This window comes from Garra rufa, unplaced genomic scaffold (assembly GCF_049309525.1).
Source record: "Garra rufa unplaced genomic scaffold, GarRuf1.0 hap1_unplaced_002, whole genome shotgun sequence".
NCBI classification, from domain to species: domain Eukaryota; kingdom Metazoa; phylum Chordata; class Actinopteri; order Cypriniformes; family Cyprinidae; genus Garra; species Garra rufa.
This window is the reverse complement of record NW_027394277.1, coordinates 3,055,067-3,066,978: the sequence shown is the minus strand read 5'-3', so window position 1 is coordinate 3,066,978 and position 11,912 is coordinate 3,055,067. Positions and strand designations below refer to the sequence as shown.

Genomic DNA, 11,912 nt, shown 5'->3' with positions numbered 1-11,912 from the left:
GGTATTTGTAGTATAAGCACACTAACCACTAGCTTACTGTGGTTTTACCACTGTAACCGTAGTTTTACTGTGGTATTTGTAGTATAAGCACACTAACCACTAGCTTACTGTGGTTTTACCACTGTAACCGTAGTTTTACTGTGGTATTTGTAGTATAAGCACACTAACCACTAGCTTACTATGGTTTTACCACTGTAACCGTAGTTTTACTGTGGTATTTGTAGTATAAGCACACTAACCACAAAGCTTACTATGGTTTTACCACTGTAACTGTAGTTTTACTGTGGTATTTGTAGGATATGCACACTAACCACAAAGCTTACTATGGTTTTACCACTGTAACTGTAGTTTTACTGTGGTATTTGTAGGATATGCACACTAACCACAAAGCTTACTATGGTTTTACCACTGTAACTGTAGTTTTACTGTGGTATTTGTAGGATATGCACACTAACCACAAAGCTTACTATGGTTTTTTGATTCTACGGTATACTATTTGTAAAGCACAGTAACCACAATGCTTACCACACTTTTAAAAAGTTTTTGTGAAATAATTGTAATTCAGTATTTTTTTTTTTCTGTCTTGCAGTTATGTCAGATCACCTACTCCAGGAGCGTGCCATCAGGTGCGTGATTTCATGTTGAGCCGTATACACTACACACAGCCGTTGTTCACTGACGAGCTGCGCACATTCACACTGATAATGAACATTGATTTGCGCAGCTCGTCGGTAAACAACGGCTGTGTGTAGTATATACGGCTCAACGTGAAATCACGCACCTGATGGCATTTACCGCTGATTACAGAACCGGCTTTACTGACAAAACGCGCAAGCATGATCGGCCGATTCGTATCGGTGCATCCCTACTTTTAAGAAGCCATCTCTGGTAAAAGCCATCACTGTATGAACTGTAATCCATAATTAATCTACACATAGTTTTGCTCTCTCTCTTTCTGTGATTTATCATGACATTTTTAAAATCTCATAATTTTGACCAATTCTGTCAGAAAGCTGCTAGAATTAACAGGGAACTTGAACTCAAAGCTCCCAATGCTGATCTTGAAGAAGCTGTCAAAGAGGCTAAACAAGTCCTTCAATGATTCAATCTTTCACAGTAATGTTGAAGACATTTAGCTATAACTGATTTGCTTTAATCAACGCAGCCTTATTTTAGGTGTTAATAATAACTTTCCTTACAGTCCTTCCTCTCAAATATTTTGGTCACAGATTTTGTTTAGCACATTGTCTCAACATGTGTGTATTTCTCTTTGTTTCAGGGTAAAGGGAAGACCAAAGGAAGGCCTGTCATGGGATTTGAATTGGGCCATGTTGTGCATTTATGGAAAAGACCAAAAGCAAAGGCAAACATTCCAATGGTATGTCAATGTTGGTCTGAGCACCTTGACTGAACTGTACTGTAGTTAAATTGTGCAGCATCTTTACATACCCTACAGCCCCATCAGAAAGAACAACCAACAAAGTGTCATGTCGAAATATTAATAACTAATACAATTTACCAAGCCTTGCATGTCTACTGATTTTTATTTTATTTTTTTCTCTTCTAGTCAACACTCACTCCTATCTCTAACTTGTCATGTGAGAAATCAGACCTTCAGTTAATTTGGCCAAATCAGATCACTTAAAGCTGTTCACACCAAGAGCAAGAATTATAATGACTAACACACTAACAGAAAATAACTTTTTTTTTTTATTATTATAAGCGTGTGCTGCAGTTATGTTGTCTGCATTTAAATGCTCAGGCTATTTATAGTGTGGTGGATTTTGATTGGCTGTCAATGTTTTGGAATCTGGAAAAATCTGTTCTGAAAGAGATTCCAACCATATTGTTTCTGTGTCATTTTATGTCAAATAGCTGTGGTGTGGACTCATCCTTGGTGTGAAGAGGCCTTTAAACTGCTTACAACAAAACCATCAGCAGGTAATTATATTTCATTTTAGTTTGCTGTTAAATAATTGTTTTTTTTTTTTCTAATGCTGCTTTCTTCTCATTTTGTTAAACTTACACAATTCTGCCTATTTCTCTTCATCTTATTTCTTTACTCCCTCACTTAACACATTATTTTGTGCTCTGTTGAAAAATAGAAGCTTAGAGTTTGCAAGATGGCCTTTTCTCAGACTCTGAATAGAAATGTATACAGATGAACTCAGGAGCCTGCTAGAGTTGCCAGGGAACTTGAGCTTGAAGTATATAATTATAACTGCTTAATTTATGTTTAAACAACAATAATAATTAAAAATTGGGTCAATAAATATTGTATTGTTTTAAAGCTGAAGACCAAAAAATGCAAAGAAAATCAGTCCCAGCAAGCCAGTCCTGATGAATGAGGAATGAACATGGTCTTCTTGTGCCCAAACACAGAGCTGAAAAGTTGCACATTTCCACTGGTATGTATGTATGTATGTATGCAATACATCAAGCAATGTAGTTACATGGGCTAGGGTTATATGGGGTATAGCAATTGATGTTAATCTCTCAAAAGACAGCAGTTACCATTTTCACATGCACTTCTTTTTTTATAGCTCCTAGAATTGGCATATCAACTGTGCTATCATCTCCAATTCCATTATCTGGAATTTGGGCAGGATTGGCCAAATATGGTGAGTACTGACACCTGCACCTATTCATCAACACTGTTTCTCTGGAAATATTGTTGACTTATTGTTTTGTCTGTTTGTTTGAAGGAGGATGAAGGCAGTTGACGATATCAATTCAATGGCCACCAGATGCAGCATTGCAGCCTGAAACCACCAGTTAACTGCGATGAAGACTGCATTCCTGAACAACTCTACTGTGACAGCTCAGATGTTACGGTCCATAAAAGTAAACTTCACTGTTTACTCAGTTGTTTCAACTGAACAACTGCAAAATAGTTGTGAAGGGATCCTTTTGGCCCATATCTCCAACAAGAATCAATGGTAAGTCCAATGCAACAATTAAAAATAAAAATATATATTGTTTATTGATTTACAACACCCTAAATACATGTTATGTCCCTCCAGGATATTTACATCAGTTGGTGTGTGAGGAAAGCACAGAGGACCATCAGAGACTCCAGCCACCAGAGCCATGGATTACTCTCATCGTTACCATCAGGCAGAAGTTATTGCAGAACCTGCACCAGCAGACACATTTTTCCACAGGCAATTAGACTGCACTGAACTTGTACCAGAAACAATACACAGCACATCAAGCTCATATGCACAGCACTCTTAATAGATGCACTGTCTGGACTCTAACTCACTATTATTCTGCACCATGACATTCTGTTTGCACTAATTCATTCCACACTGCGCTGCAAAGGTATGCGTACTGTGATTATTGTTTTAATTTCATGATCTCTGTATAGCATACTATTTACCATATTGTTCTCTACCTGTATTGAGTCCCTTATATGTGTGTTGCCTATATATTGAACATTTGTTGTCTTTACTGTCATGCTGCAGTTTGCACAAAAAAATGTCACCGCCTGTACACTTGTGATCATGGTATTGTGAAAATAAAGTGATATGATTTGAATTGGTCACATGTCTTTTGTCCGTCAGTTGTACTGTAGTGTGATGAATAACAACCGAAATTGTTCATGACATGGAAGGGGATTATTAAGATAGGGATATGGATAAGCAAGAGGAAGAAAACCAAGAGAGCTCTGATGATGAGCAGGAAACTGAATGTGATTCTATGATGCTGAAGACATTTAACCATGCATGCATTTGGGAGGCTTCATCTGGTTAAAATAACATGGTTTTAACATAACACATTTTTATTTCTCTTGAATATCATTTGTCTTAATATGTTACTGTATCTGTCTTAGTGATGTATTGGATAATAACGTATGATAAATATTCTTTATTAGGAATGGTGTTTGGTAAATACACCGTTTAGTTAACAATACACATAATTACCATGAGTGTTTTAATTAAGATGTGACATTTGGTCATATTAATGACCTTCATTACATGAAGGGAAGGCTGAAAGATTCATTAGAAGAGACTGCATGGACTATATTGCTACAGGCACTTTATGCACAGCTGAGGGTGATGGACCAGGGAAAGATCAACATGAATCCTGTACTGTATAATAAATAAGATGAGCATGCACATTACTGATGTTTTGCAAAGATGGACAAAGGACAAAGATGAGGAATATTTGACAAAGATACAAATGATGTCTTTTATATTATGATCCTTTGCATTGAATGAATTGTATGGCTTTTGCATAAACCACACTGTCTGTACCTTTTCTTACTGAATGACACACTGACATTGTGTGATAGTACAAAGAAGTGTCACAATATGTATTGGTTGTTTAAACTGGTGTCTTAATTTCCTGTCATCACTGTGTTCTTGCTCCTGATCTAATGAAATAAATGGAGCGCAATTCAAATAGGAAATGTCTATTCTTATTCTAAGATAACTATGACTTGCAACTTACATATTGGCAAATTGTTGAAAAGACAATCTAAAAAATGTGACTCAGCACAGTGTGTTGTCCATGATGAGAATAGATTTGTGTTTTTACTGCCCTTCCATCTCCAGGGGCCCAGTAGAGTCCCATGGAAGAGCAAAAAAATTAACATTTCAAATGGCTGTAAATCAGTGTCTGATTATAATGTCAAAGAGAAAATTGGCAGGACAACTACTTATGCTATGTTAATTACATAATGTTGGACACAGTTTTCAAACATACATGGAAATGTGGTATAAAGGTGTTTTAAAAAGTGATCTTAGTAAAAAAACAAATTTCAGCCTGCCTCTTAAATATGTCATAGATATTTACACAATGAACATGTTTAGATAAACCTTTGTTCAAAAAAGATTGCATTTTCCACTATTTTAATATTAAACATTTTAAACTACATTACCCACAAACCTCTTCCATTCTATCTATAGAACACGAAAAAAATGGCGCTGTTATTTGTAGTTTAAGATCTGCTTAGGGTTAGGATCTCTGTAAATTAGGAAGTTCTCACAACATAGCAACACTTCGTTGTTAACTGAAGGTATTACTGATGTAATAATAAGAGCAACACGGACTTTGCAACATTAAGCGTTGTTTTTCATTTGGATTAAAAGATAGTCCAATCACAGCGAGTTCCAAATGGCAACCCAATTGAACAGAGTCGTCTCACTTACTTGTCCACATATGGTCATTTATAACAGGTTCTTCCGGGTTCTTGTGGCAAATACAGATAATCAGTTAAATATTTATTTGTCCCCACTCAACATAAAACTGGAACAACAGATTGGATTGTTTGGTTAACTTGATGCAGCAATAGATTTGATTACTGGGATAATTTGTATTTTTTTTTTTAGGGCATAATGGTTCCCATTGTAAATTATGTTCACACTAATATAAATGTATGTACAATATTTAAACTCAAAACTTAGATATAAATTGCTGTGAACAATAATTCAAAATATTTAATTTGCTTTCAAAACAAACAAAAAAAACATGCACCTCTAATGATTATTTAAACATGAAGCTTTTTCCTACTGTTTAATTTAGCTTCTGTAACATTTACAGTGTATTAAGGGTAAACAATTAATCACTTCTGTTTCCTGGAAATGGACCTTACAAAATTGCAATTCTTAGACCTGACAGATGAACTATAAGAATAAAATAATGAATCACACATTTTGTAGTCATTTCCCAATGTTTATTGACATCAAACTTTTCACAGATAAACAGTGCCCAGAACAGCATTCTCTCTCTCCAGTTTGTGCCATTACGAAAGAAAAAAAAAAGACAAAACAAGTAGTTGATTGTATTTGAAATGCATTTGCATAGAGGTAATTAAAAAATAGGCAATAGAAAACCCCTTAAAAAGATTGTCTAATATTCAAAAATAAAAAGAGAATTTGTTTACAGAAAACATTAAGATGCCAGATAATATTCAATGCTTATGTTTAACAAACTAATAGGCCAAAAAAATGATTAGAACAATACTTCAATATTTTACAATTATTACCTTTAAAAATATATCTCTCCTGTAATTGTTGTTTGCTTCTATTGTGACTAAATGCAAGACAAATTATTGGTTAATAACAATTAAAAGATAAAGATAAAGATAAAGATAAAGATACGTTATTGTCATTGTAGTTATACAACGAAATTTGTTTGGTAGCTCAAAAAGACCAGCAGCAATAAAACAAGAAAGCAGCACAGATAAACATATTAAACATAGTAAAATTATGAAATAAATAAATGTATAAAATAAATAAAATAAAAAGCCACTTAGTATAGTAAAAGACAAATAAATTTAAGGAATAGAAATGTAACAGTATTTACAGTGTGCTAGTTAAGTACAAATATGAATGTCCCATAAAATATTATTATTATTTAACTTTCTCCTCTACAGTCAACACTCCCATCTCTACTGTGGTCACTCCTGTCACTATCACTGTATATGTATATACATAAGTAGTCTGTGAGAAATCCTGCAAGACAGGAAGAAAGAGAATTTATCACATGATGAACAACAAAAACATTGACAACAGATGGCAGATGACTGTAGCGTGTAAACAGAACGCTATCGTCCGTTGGTGTGGATGCTAAAATAGTTCTTATTGTTGTTCTTGCTCTTGGTATGAACCGCTTTAAGCAATCTGATTTGGCCAAATTTACCAATGATCTGATTTGTGACAAGATAAACTAGCATTTCCAGACTTGTGCTTCTTAGACAGATGTGTTAAATAAAAATCAACATAGAAAAAGGCTCTGAGCCTCTGAGGTGTGGGCAGATATCATGTACTGTTAGAACAGGAAGAGGCAGTGTCAATTTGTAAAGGTTAATATAGAGAGAATACAATGGACTTAATATGAACTGGATTGGTATAAACACTCTGACTACTTACAATGGACACAATTAACATGAGAGTTGAGGCAATGGCCAATGACAGAAGTAAAAGTGAAAAATCTGAGAATTTTGTTTGAGTACACTTGTACAATATCATATATATATATTGATATATGATATTGCAGTACAGTTCAGTCAAGGTGCTCAGACCAACATTGACATACCATTGGAATGTTTGCCTTTGCTTTTGGTCTTTTCCATAAATGCACAACATGGCCCAATTCAAATCCCATGACAGGCCTTCCTTTGGTCTTCCCTTTACCCTGAAACAAAGAGAAATACACACATGTTGAGACAATGTGCTAAACAAAATCTGTGACCAAAATATTTGAGAGGAAGGACTGTAAGGAAAGTTATTATTAACACCTAAAATAAGGCTGCGTTGATTAAAGCAAATCAGTTATAGCTAAATGTCTTCAACATTACTGTGAAAGATTGAATCATTGAAGGACTTGTTTAGCCTCTTTGACAGCTTCTTCAAGATCAGCATTGGGAGCTTTGAGTTCAAGTTCCCTGTTAATTCTAGCAGCTTTCTGACAGAATTGGTCAAAATTATGAGATTTTAAAAATGTCATGATAAATCACAGAAAGAGAGAGAGCAAAACTATGTGTAGATTAATTATGGATTACAGTTCATACAGTGATGGCTTTTACCAGAGATGGCTTCTTAAAAGAGCTCCTGGAGTAGGTGATCTGACATAACTGCAAGACAGAAAAAAAAAATACTGAATAATAATTACTTCACAAAAACTTTTTAAAAGTGTGGTAAGCATTGTGGTTACTGTGCTTTACAAATAGTATACCGTAAAATAAAAAAACCATAGTAAGCTAGTGGTTAGTGTGCATATCCTACAAATACCACAGTAAAACTATAGTTACAGTGGTAAAACCATAGTAAGCTTTGTGGTTAGTGTGCATATCCTACAAATACCACAGTAAAACTACAGTTACAGTGGTAAAACCATAGTAAGCTTTGTGGTTAGTGTGCTTATACTACAAATACCACAGTAAAACTACGGTTACAGTGGTAAAACCATAGTAAGCTAGTGGTTAGTGCGCATATCCTACAAATACCACAGTAAAACTATAGTTACAGTGGTAAAACCATAGTAAGCTTTGTGGTTAGTGTGCTTATACTACAAATACCACAGTAAAACTACGGTTACAGTGGTAAAACCATAGTAAGCTAGTGGTTAGTGTGCTTATACTACAAATACCACAGTAAAACTACGGTTACAGTGGTAAAACCATAGTAAGCTAGTGGTTAGTGTGCATATCCTACAAATACCACAGTAAAACTATAGTTACAGTGGTAAAACCATAGTAAGCTTTGTGGTTAGTGTGCTTATACTACAAATACCACAGTAAAACTACGGTTACAGTGGTAAAACCATAGTAAGCTTTGTGGTTAGTGTGCTTATACTACAAATACCACAGTAAAACTACGGTTACAGTGGTAAAACCATAGTAAGCTAGTGGTTAGTGTGCATATCCTACAAATACCACAGTAAAACTATAGTTACAGTGGTAAAACCATAGTAAGCTAGAGGTTAGTGTGCTTATACTACAAATACCACAGTAAAACTACGGTTACAGTGGTAAAACCATAGTAAGCTTTGTGGTTAGTGTGCTTATACTACAAATACCATAGTAAAACTACGGTTACAGTGGTAAAACCAAAGTAAGCTAGAGGTTAGTGTGCATATACTACAAATACCACAGTAAAACTACGGTTACAGTGGTAAAACCATAGTAAGCTAGAGGTTAGTGTGCTTATACTACAAATACCACAGTAAAACTACGGTTACAGTGGTAAAACCATAGTAAGCTAGAGGTTAGTGTGCTTATACTACAAATACCACAGTAAAACTACGGTTACAGTGGTAAAACCATAGTAAGCTTTGTGGTTAGTGTGCTTATACTACAAATACCACAGTAAAACTACAGTTACAGTGGTAAAACCATAGTAATCTAGAGGTTAGTGTGCTTATACTACAAATACCACAGTAAAACTACGGTTACAGTGGTAAAACCATAGTAAGCTTTGTGGTTAGTGTGCTTATACTACAAATACCACAGTAAAACTACGGTTACAGTGGTAAAACCATAGTAAGCTTTGTGGTTAGTGTGCTTATACTACAAATACCACAGTAAAACTACGGTTACAGTGGTAAAACCATAGTAAGCTTTGTGGTTAGTGTGCTTATACTACAAATACCACAGTAAAACTACGGTTACAGTGGTAAAACCATAGTAAGCTTTGTGGTTAGTGTGCTTATACTACAAATACCACAGTAAAACTACGGTTACAGTGGTAAAACCATAGTAAGCTAGAGGTTAGTGTGCTTATACTACAAATACCACAGTAAAACTACGGTTACAGTGGTAAAACCATAGTAAGCTAGTGGTTAGTGTGCTTATACTACAAATACCACAGTAAAACTACAGTTACAGTGGTAAAACCATAGTAAGCTTTGTGGTTAGTGTGCTTATAGCCTACTACAAATACCACAGTAAAACTACGGTTACAGTGGTAAAACCATAGTAAGCTTTGTGGTTAGTGTGCTTATAGCCTACTACAAATACCACAGTAAAACTACGGTTACAGTGGTAAAACCATAGTAAGCTAGTGGTTAGTGTGCTTATACTACAAATACCACAGTAAGACTGCAGTTACAGTGGTAAAACCATAGTAAGCTAGTGGTTAGTGTGCATTTACATGACATTGTCGAGCAACAGTGAACGTTACTATGGTAAAAATATGGTAAATGTGCGGACTTTTTACATGATACGCGATACTAGGCTGGTTGATTTGTAGAGCTGATTTCAGCCACGTGAATATGATTAAAAACAGTTTTATTTATGTATCGATTTCAAACTGCACGAGTTAGAAGTTAGCTTCGGCTAATCTCAATCGTAGGCTAATTTAGCAGCCGCGCTAACTGTTCCACTAAGCTTCCGTTTTAACACATGACCCCATGCAAGTGATGCAGAAACAGTGAAATAATTAAAATAATGAAAAGATTGTTGCGGTCACTTACCTGCTTGAAGGTGTACACCACGTATCAGGTGAACTGGTCGAACTGAGCCTCGCTGGTGACGTAATTGCCGTAGAAGATTCTGCGTGGTATTTGTACGCAACTGCTCTCATCTGGATGCCTAACCCCCTTTCGTCAAAATCCAAAGATGAGGGATTTGCATTCAAATCTATCGGATGACCCTCTACGGTGCCACGCGACGAAGAGGGGGTACCCTCAACGTCAGCTTATGGACGTGAGGGGAAAATGACCAAACGGCAGTATGTGACGAATAGGGGTGAGACCGTGTTGGTTTGTAACTTAGTTTTGATTTCCTTTGTACGTTGATATGTGTGAGACAGTTGTTTTAAGTGATGGGGGAATATGTTGTGTCTTTGTACGTATTGGCCAATAGGTGGCGGTAGTAGTATGTACTTTTGGGGGTAACTAAGTACAAGGAGAATATGTGTCAGATTCGACCTTTTTCTGTTCTGCATGCGCTGTACTGTTATACTGCTTCATCTAGTTAATTAAAGAATTCTTTGTTTGAGAAAGCCTCCTCATTGCTTCTTACTAAGGACTTAACAATCACTCTTTCTGCAAAACCTTTAATCAGTTCAGGCAGTTTAGGCACTGTTTGCAGATCTCATTGAGACAATTTGCTCTGTGATGAACTTGTGATGCAAAACACAAGAAAGACAAGTTTAGCACAATTGGATATATAAATAACATAGCCGGGTTCACAACTGTCATTTTTTAAATTCAATAATTCAAAATTCTTTACATTTGAGTGTGTGCTTATGTTTTTTTCTTGCAAAATAATGAGTGTGTGCTTATGTTTTTTTCTTGCAAAATAATTACTACATTTAGTAAACATAGATTTGTGTTTAAGGTTTTGAGAAAATGAGTGATGGTTTCAAAAAATGTGTTTTAGCAATTCATAAAAACTGTAAATATTATAATAATAATAAATGTTTATTGAACAGCATATTAAAATGATTTCCGAAGAATCATGTGACACTAAAAACTGGAGTAATGATGCTGTAAATTTAACTTTTTGTATTTATTACAGTATATTTATCCAAGTAGAAACCAGTTGTTTAAATAGTAAAAATATTTTACAGCTTTTGCTGTATTTTGGATCACATAAATGAAGGCTTGGTAAGCAGAAGAGAATAATAAAGAAAAGCATTAAAAATCTTACAGTTGATAAATTTTGATTGGTAGTGTATATCAACCATGTGTAGTTGGACAAAAACCAAAAACAATTTTGAAAAAGGCAAATATTCCGAAGCATATTCCAAGGCCTATTCTAAAGCCATGATTAGTTGGTGTTAAGTAAAGCAATAAGTGTTTGCACAAGTGAAGAGACAGTGTGAGGCACTGACGAATTAGTGTGGCATTTTGAACAGTGGTGTTAGAAAAAGGAAATCAAGATACTTTCGGTTAGATTTTTGTGTTAGATTTTTGTTATTTGCAAAAAGTGTTTTATAAAATTGAAAACTCAATTGTTTAATGGTCCAAACAATGGACACAAAGTGGACCACTGTTTGAGAATGCCTGGTCTAGATACTTTCCTACCACCCAAATTGGCATCCAAGATAAAGAGAAGTTGCTCCCCTCTCCTATCCACCGCTGTCTTTTACTTCTTCCTCTCCTTATCTCCTCCGCTGTTGAAAGTGTGGTGTGAGCCTTGGGCATCAGACAATCCCAACTGCTCAAGATGTTTTACCACACATTCAAATAAAATGAAAACAAACGCAATCTTGTTTTTAAGCCAGTCTTTATTCCCCATGGATTTGACAACAAAACTGACTGAATACCTAAGCAAAAGTAGCAGTTGCTGATTAGGTGTTTAGACAATATTAAAAGCTGCATGTGAGAGACTTTTTAAAATACATTGAGCGATGTGAAACCTAGAAAGATCAATTCTATTTGTTAAAGGGGGATACAAAAGGTTTACATGCAGTTTGTATGGCAATTTCCAAATTAGATGGAAACAGGTTACCCAAACT

The 11,912-nt window shown here is 35.2% G+C and overlaps 1 long non-coding RNA gene across 2 annotated transcripts; it reads left to right on the top strand.

Moving 5' to 3' along the window:
* Positions 1-599: 599 nt before the first annotated feature.
* Positions 600-3,534, top strand: LOC141305434 (uncharacterized). Of its 2 annotated transcripts, XR_012344401.1 has the most exons (7): positions 600-888; positions 1,280-1,378; positions 1,876-1,941; positions 2,292-2,408; positions 2,544-2,621; positions 2,706-2,939; positions 3,024-3,534. It is a non-coding gene; the product is annotated as an uncharacterized lncRNA (long non-coding RNA). The 2 variants fall into 2 exon arrangements; XR_012344400.1 differs by having other exon boundaries at positions 600-1,378.
* The last annotated feature ends 8,378 nt before the right edge of the window (positions 3,535-11,912 follow it).